The sequence below is a fragment of the Macaca nemestrina genome, unplaced genomic scaffold, assembly GCF_043159975.1.
Source record: "Macaca nemestrina isolate mMacNem1 unplaced genomic scaffold, mMacNem.hap1 Scaffold_611, whole genome shotgun sequence".
Taxonomy (NCBI): domain Eukaryota; kingdom Metazoa; phylum Chordata; class Mammalia; order Primates; family Cercopithecidae; genus Macaca; species Macaca nemestrina.
In genome coordinates, this window is record NW_027257778.1 from 21,573 (window position 1) to 29,689 (window position 8,117).

The 8,117-nt window shown below is 59.0% G+C and overlaps 1 pseudogene; it reads left to right on the forward strand.

Annotated features, from left to right (window-relative positions):
• The first annotated feature begins 225 nt into the window (after positions 1 to 225).
• On the forward strand, positions 226 to 6,816 carry LOC139361563 (serine protease 27-like; annotated as a pseudogene).
• The last annotated feature ends 1,301 nt before the right edge of the window (positions 6,817 to 8,117 follow it).

Here is an 8,117-nt window from a genome sequence, read left to right on the forward strand (position 1 = left end):
CCGGGGGTCTCAGGGTTCAGGGCCAGGTCACAGAGGAGTCGGCTCTGGGCGCTTCCTTCCTGAGGAGAGGAGCTGGACAGGCCGGGCCATCGGGTTGGGCAGCATAGCCGGGCCTGTGCTCATCTCCAGCATAAAACTCCATTTCATGGAGCCTGCACCTCGCTCCTGCTTCAACACTTCTGCCACCGCCGACCCCAGCCCTGTGCCCCAGCCAGGCCTGAGGACATGAGGCGTCCCGCTGCGGTGCCGCTCCTGCTGCTGCTGTGTTTTGGTGAGTGACAAAGGTGCAGGGTCGGGGAGCTGCAGTCGCCCAACAGGCCCCGCTGCACTGCCTGAGGCTTCAGCTCAGCCCCCTACTCCCTGGGACAGGCCAGGGCTGTGGGACAGGCCATCCCTCCTGCCCCTGAGCAGGTGGGAAGGCTCTAGATGTGTCAACTGGGGAGCCCAAAGTGGGGAGGGCAGGGTGGGAGGTGTGCACACAGGCCGCAGAGGACCCCACTGCCATAACTGGGCAAGGCCTCCTCCCATGCCTCTCCGTGGGCTCTGGTGTGCCAGTTCTGGCCAGGCTCCCTGCTTCCTGCCACTTCATTCTCTCCAGCCTCTCCCCCCATTCTCTAGGTGAGGACAGAAGCCTCGTATGTGCAGGATGTGAACTCAGGCTCCAAGTGCCTGGACCATCATTCTTGGGGTGGGAGGGTGGCCGAGCCAGGGCTGCTGCCTGTGCCTGGAAGCCCCAGCAGGCTGGCTGCGGGCTCAATAGAGAGCTGGGGGCAGGGGGTGCAGGTGGCAGAGGGCCCTATCCCCTGCTGACAGAGGAACTGGCAATGCGCCACTGTGCCGTCTCCCAGTCCTGGGTCAGGGATAGCAGGTGCCAACCAGGGGGCCCCACCTGCCAGGTCCTCCCTGCAGGTCAGGACACTCTCTGTCAGGGAAACCCTCTCACATTCCTGGGCTAGCCTGGCCAGCCCGGCAGCCACCACACTTCCCTGTCCTCAAGTCACCTCCCGGGGCTGGGTCGGGTCATCCCAGGCTGCAGCTTAGCCAGGACTCCTGGCTTCCTAGTTCTCCTGGGCAGGAGGGCACCAGAGTGGCCCCTCTGGCCCGGCCTCCCCCACCCCATCCCCCCCAGCCTCCCAGCACAAGGATGATGGTGCCTTCTGAGCGAGCCATCTGCACAGAAGGTGGAAGGCAGTGACTGCCCCTGAGCGGGGTGAGGAACCAAGGTCATTGCCAAAACTCTTGGGCAATGAGTTTAGCAGTTGGTTCACCAACAGCTATGACCAGAGGCTGGACTCCTGGATGCGTCCTCACCCCCAGCCCCAGGGTGGCACCCCCACCAGGTCTTTGGCTGGCACCCACTAGAGTCCTAGGCTTCACCATCCCCACCAGCTACCAGCGAATCACAGGCCCAGGCCCCAAACAATGCTCCCGACATCCCCGGCACCCCTGTCTGTTGCTTCCAGCCCCCACAAGGCGCCCACCCTGGAGGGCTCAGCTCTCCACATCACCCATTTCCGATCAGCCCCCACAGCCACACTTGTGTCTCTCCACACATTTCCTGAGCTCAGGTCCCCCAGACGCAGCCTTTGCCTTCTTGGAGCTCCTGGGCTAAGATAAGACTTGATTCTGGCTCCAGGGTGTTGTAGGCAGAGCTCCCATCAGAAGGACAGAGAGCTAGAGAGAGAGTATGGGGCTTCCAAGATAGACAATGCAAGCAGCAAGGAAGGCTTCCTGGAGGAGGCAGCATTCAGTTGGGCCTTGATCTCTAGATCAAGACTAGGACTTGGCTGGGCGCCGTGGCTCACGCCTGTAATCCCAGCACTTTGGGAGGCCGAGGTCAGGAGATCGAGACCATGGTGAAACCCCGTCTCTACTAAAAAATACAAAAAATTAGCTGGGCGCGGTGGTGGGCACCTGTAGTCCCAGCTACTTGGGAGACTGAGGCAGGAGAATGGCATGAACCCGGGAGGCGGAGCTTTCAGTGAGCTGAGATTGTGCCACTGTACTCCAGCCTGGGTGACACAGTGAGACTTTGTCTCAAAAAAAAAAAAAAAAAAAAAAGAAGACTAGGATTTACAGAGACTAGGGGAAGGGCATCCAGATTGTGGGGTGAGGGGAGCAAGCACTCACAGGCCAGAAGACTCTGCCTAAATGAGAAGTACAGGGTTACTTCAGGAAGGAAGGATCTGCACGGGGAGGAGGCATCGCTGGAGGGGGCAGTGCTCAGGCCGGGAGCATAGAGACACAGCTTCTGCAGACTCCCAGAGGGTGAGAAGGCCTGACAGTATGCGCTCTTCTGCAAGCAGGATCCTCAGGCTTGGAAGGAGCAAGGGGTCGGGGTTGGGGGGGGGGGTCAGGGAATAACCCTCCTGGGGGTGTTTGCATTTTAAAAGGGCACCTAATTAGCACAAATTAATGAGCAGAGCATCCAGGGCAGACTCTCCATTTCCCGTTGCTCCTGACCCCGCATCTGCAGGGGACCCCTTTGCCTGCCCTGCACCTTCTCTACCTCCTCCTCCTGCCCATCCACAGCTGCCCCCTCGCAGCTTGCTGCCTTATTGTCCAGCACCCCCCAGGGGTGTCTCTGCCCACCAATGGTGTTGGGGAAGGTGCCCCCCAGACTGTGAGCCAGACAGGAAGGAAGAGGATGCCGTAAAAACCCTCGGGGTGCTTGAGCACTCCATGGCCACTTCCTGTCCCCACAGCCCCTTGACTTCAGGGAACTGGTTATCTTTTCCAGGCGGAGCGAAGACATGGTCCATAGCAGCCAGGCTGGGTCCCAGAAGGCACTGGAGGTTAAGGGGAAGCTGAGGGCCGAGATGTGGGGAGGTGCCTGTTCTAACCCCCCGCCCAGCTACGGGCAAATCTGCCCCCACAGAAGCAGACGCACGGAGTGCAGGGGTGGTGAGAGGACTCAAGGCCAGGCAGTTCCAGGCTTTGCTACCCCTGGGGCTGTACACTGTGGTCCTGACTGGGGTCTCCAAGCTGGGGTAGAGGCTCCAGTGTTTGGTTAAAGGCCCAGCAAGAGGTCCTTTGTGTCCTCGGTGTGGGAGGCAATGTCCCATCCTTGGTTCCCCTGAACGATCCCATACCTTACTTCTCTTCCTGGCCCCTCACCGTATCCGCCCCAAAGTCCCCCTTGCACAGTCCAGCAGGGGGTCCTGGGTCTCGCCTGCAGAGCCTGCTGCATGCCTGGGAGAGGGGTCAGCTCTTGGGACTCTGGAATCTTGATAAGGCTGATCTCTGGTGGCCAATGCAGACCACTGTACCTTCTCTACCCCCCTGAGGCCAGGGAGAAGCCTGTGGGGCTCAGGCCTCAGCCTCAGGACCAAAGTGAGACTTGGGGAAGAAGACCTGCCCATTCTGGAGCAGACTGTGAGAGAGCCTGGGCAGCTCAAATGCAGAGACAGTTCCCGGGCCTCTTCTGCTCCAAGCTGTTCCAGGAGAAAAGGCCAACCCCACAGTGTCAGGGCTGAAGGCTGGACCCTCCCCAGAAACTTCCAGACAAGGATGGGTGGGGAGTGTGGAGAGAGAGAACCCTTGCCAGGATGAGAAGGGGACATCTAGCCTGGGGATCCCTTCACTGGCACCTCCTGACCGGCTCCCCATGTGGCAAGGAGCATCCACCCTTGCAGATAAGCTCTGGCCCATGGGCCTGGGCCTGAGCATATGGCAGAGCCAGCCCTGGGGGGAAACTGCAGGCCCTTGGGCTCTCCTGTGAGGTCCCTCTGTGGACTGTCCTTCTGGAGTCCTCCGGAGCAGGGGAGGGTCAGTGGAGAGGGGCTGCATGGTTGGGGAGGGTAGGCCAGGCTGCACCTGGCCTGGCTGATCACCCTCTCCTCACTTCCAGGGTCTCAGGTGGCCAAGGCAGCAACAGGTAAGCACCCAAGGCCCTGGGGTGGGAGGGACAGGAGCCGGCTGGACTGAAACAGGGACACTCACACCGAGAGGGAATTTGGAACGCAAAGGGCACTGGAGAATTCCAGAGGAGGGGAAAGTGGGGGCTGCGTGGAACTGGAGCCCAGAAAGGAGAGGAGGAGGAAGGTCCACATGGGAGCAGGATGGCCAGCACAGAGCATTGAGGCGCAGCGCAGGACAAGGGTGGCGGGGTCTGAGGATCACCCTGAAAAGTGACCGGCCCCCTCTGGGTGGCTCCCTTGCAGAGGGCATGACACCCGTTCCATCCTTCCAGGTGCCTGTTTGGGTCAGGCCCTAGGACAAGACCCTTCCCGGGTTATCTCAGTGTCTCTGTGGCCCCCACGAGGCAGCTGTTAGGTTGCCCTTCCCCGCATGGAGAGCCAGACTCAGGGGGCAACTAGGGAGGGTCTGCCTGTATCCCAGGCTGCCCAGAAGCTCAGGCCTCGCACTTCCCCAAGGTCTTCGGGCAGGTCAGGGGCAGGAGGGCCGAGGACTGGAGTGTGAGGCTGAGGGCTGAGCCTCGGCCATGGAACCAGCCCCAGTGAGCGCCCCCACCCACACCCCATGCTCCCCCAGCCTGTGGGCACACCAGGATGCTGAACCGAATGGTGGGCGGGCAGGACGCGCAGGAGGGCGAGTGGCCCTGGCAAGTCAGCATCCAGCGCAACGGAAGCCACTTCTGCGGGGGCAGCCTCATCGCGGAGCGGTGGGTCCTGACGGCCGCGCACTGCTTCCCCAAGTGAGTCCGCCCGCCCCTGCCCCCGCCCGCAGCGCTGACAGCGCCCCGCGCGCGGCCGGTTCAGCACCGCGGACAGCGCCCGCCGCGCCAAGTCCTGCGGGTGACCTCCCTGGGGGCTCCTGGTCCAGCCCCGCCTCCTTTCCAGCCAGATGCTTCCCTTAGGTCCAACCCCAGGGCTAACTTCCAACTGCAACCGCTGCTCCCGCCCGCGGGAGGCGCCTCGCACGGCCTCCAACCCCCTCCATCCCCTCCACCCACTCCCTGTGGGTCCCTGCGGAAGCCGCCGGCAGGTTCTGCACACCGGCCTGTCCTGTCCTTTCCCCATCCCGCATACACCTCAGCTCCACGACACTCTTCCCAGGAGGAACTCTGCTCACAAAGCCCAAGGACCAGACAGAATGGCCCTTCCTCCCCTCACCCACATGAGCCACCCCAGAAAGCCCTGAGCAGAGGCCAGGCCACCCAGCCCTCTGCCGTGTATGAACCACCTGGCCCCACACCTTCTGTGTGTCTCTAGTTCCTCACCTCACACCTCACCACCACAGCTCTAATTATTTTAAACCCCACATCTTTTTCTTTTTTCTTTTTTCTTCTTCATCTTTAAAAGAGTATCATGACAAAAAACCCACATCTTAAATTCAGATACTCATGGCCAGGCACGGTGGCTCATGCCCATAATCCCAGCACTTTGGGAGGCCAAGGCAGGCAGATTAGTTGAACCCAGGAGTTCAAGACCAGCCTGGGCAACATAGCAAGACCCTATCTGTACTACTTAAAAAAAAAAAAATACCCAGGTGCAGTGGTGCCTGTGGTCCCAAGTACTCAGGAAGCTGAGGTGGGAGGATGGCTTGAACCCAGGGGTTGGAGGCTGCAATGAGCGACAATTGTGTCACTGCTCTGCAGCCTGGGTGACAGAATGAGAACTCTGTCTCTAAGGGGAAAAAAAAAATCAGAAACTTGGGCTGAGAGAGGGCAGGTCACCTGCCAGAGGCCCACAGGTGGTGCTGGCCCTGCTGCACCTGGAGGGTAGTTCTCTCCCAGCCAGCCTTTCGGGTAGGCACTGTGGCTGTCCCCATAGCACAGATGCGAAAGCTGCGTCACAGAGAACTTGTTAGGTGACTTCCCCAAGGTCACACAGCGGCCAGGGGTGGAGGTGGAAATCTGAGGAGGGCGGTCTGGCTTCAATGTAAACATGCATCACTGCTACACCTGGCTGTCCTAGAGATGGCTCTCAAAGACAGCATGCAGAGAGAGGTGTGGGGCACGATGGTGGCCAGAGAAGGAGCCCCAGCCCCTCCTGGGCCTGTCCCCACATGAGGGGCAGCCTCACACGGCCTCTCTGCTTCTCCCGCCAGCACCTCTGAGATGTCCCTGTACCAGGTCCTGCTGGGGGCAAGGCAGCTAGTGCAGCCAGGGCCGCACGCTGTGTATGCCCGGGTGAGGCGGGTGGAGAGCAACCCCCTGTACGAGGGCATGGCCTCCAGTGCCGACGTGGCCCTCGTGGAGCTGGAGGAACCAGTGTCCTTCACCAATTACATCCTCCCCGTGCGCCTGCCCGACCCCTCGGTGATCTTTGAGACGGGCATGAACTGCTGGGTCACTGGCTGGGGCAGCTCCAGTGAACAAGGTAAGGAAACACGGCTAGGAAATAATGAGGGATGTGCCTCAAGAAGGCCCAGGGCGGCTTGGGGGCCACTCTGAACCCACAGTCTTCCTGTTGCTGTATTAATACACACACCCGGTCTCTGTTCACATAGGTGGGGCTGAGGGGAGCAGCAGCAGACCCAGAAGGAAGAGGGGGTGAAGGGAGACGGGGACAGAAAGGGCCCAGCCTGCTGCCTGGAAGGAGGGAGGATGTCTGCCCCACAGTGCCCTAGGCCAGAGATAGTCTAAACATGAGGAAAGGGCAGGCAGGAAGGAGTGGTGGTTCCCGAGGCCGTGGGTTCTTGATGAGGAAGTCTGTTGAGCCCCGGGCCGTTCTGACCCTCCCCAGACCGCCTGCCCAACCCGCGGATCCTGCAGAAACTCGCTGTGCCCATCATTGACACGCCCAAGTGCAACCTGCTCTACAGCAAAGACGCCGAATTTGGCTATCAACCTAAAACCATCAAGAATGACATGCTGTGCGCCGGCTTGAGGAGGGCAAGAAGGACGCCTGAAAGGTGGGAGCAATGTGGTGTCCACGGGGACTCAGTCCCCGCCTCCGGGCCCAGGGCAGGGTGGGATCATGCCCTGCTCCATGGGCTGTGCATTCCACCAGCTGAGCAGCTTGCTTCGAAAAAGCAGATTCCGGGCTGGGCGCGGTGGCTCATGCCTGTAATCCCAGCACTTTGGGAGGCTGCAGCAGGCGGATCACGAGGTCAGGAGATCAAGACCATCCTGGCTAACACGGTGAAACCGTCTCTACTAAAAATACAAAAAATTAGCCAGGCGTGGTGGTGGGGTGCCTGTACTCCCAGCTACTTGGGAGGCTGAGGCAGGAGAATGGCGTGAACCCGGGAGGCGGAGCTTGCAGTGAGCCGAGATCACGCCACTGCACTCCAGCCTGGGAGACACAGCGAGACTCCGTCTCAAAAAATAAATAAATAAATAAATAAATAAATAAATAAATAAATAAATAAATTTTATAAGCCTACAATTAAATACATTATATTTAAAAAAAAAAAGGTAGAGGCCGGCGCGGTGGCTCACGCCTGCAATCCTAGCACTTTGGGAAGCTGAGGCTGGTGGATCACCTGAGGTCAGGAGTTCAAGACCAATCTGGGCAACACGGTGAAACCCCGTCTCTACTAAAAAAATGCAAAAAAATTAGCTGGGCATGGTGGCGGGCGCCTGTAGTCCCAGCTACTCGGGAGGCTGAGGCAGGAGAATGGCGTGAACCGGGAGGCAGAGCCTGCAATGAGCCAAGATCATGCCACTGCACTCCAGCCTGGGCAACAGAGCAAGACTCCATCTCAACAAAAAACAAAAAACAAAAAACGAACATACTATAACTTAAAGAAACAAAACAAAACAAAACAAACAAAAAAAAACCACCAGGCGTGGTGACTCATGCCTGTAATCCCAGCACTTTTGGAGGCCGAGGCGGTGGATCGCCTGGGGTCAGGAGTTCAAGACCAGCCTGAACAACACGGTGAAACCCTGTCTCTATTAAAAATACAAAAATTAGCCAGGCATGGTGGCGGGCCCCTGTAGTCCCAGCTACTTGGGAGGCTGAGGCAGGAGAATGATGTAAACCCAGGAGGCAGAACTTGCAGTGAGCTGAGATCCGGCCACTGCACTCCAACCTGGGCGACAGAGTGAGACTCCGTCTCAAAAAAAAAAAAAAAAAAAAAGAATGGACTTGAATATTAATAACTAAGGGCCGCTGGCCAGGTGCAGTGGCTCATGCCTGTAATCTCACTTTGAGAGGCCAATGCAGGCAGATTACATGAAGTTAGGAGTTTGAGACCAGCCTGGG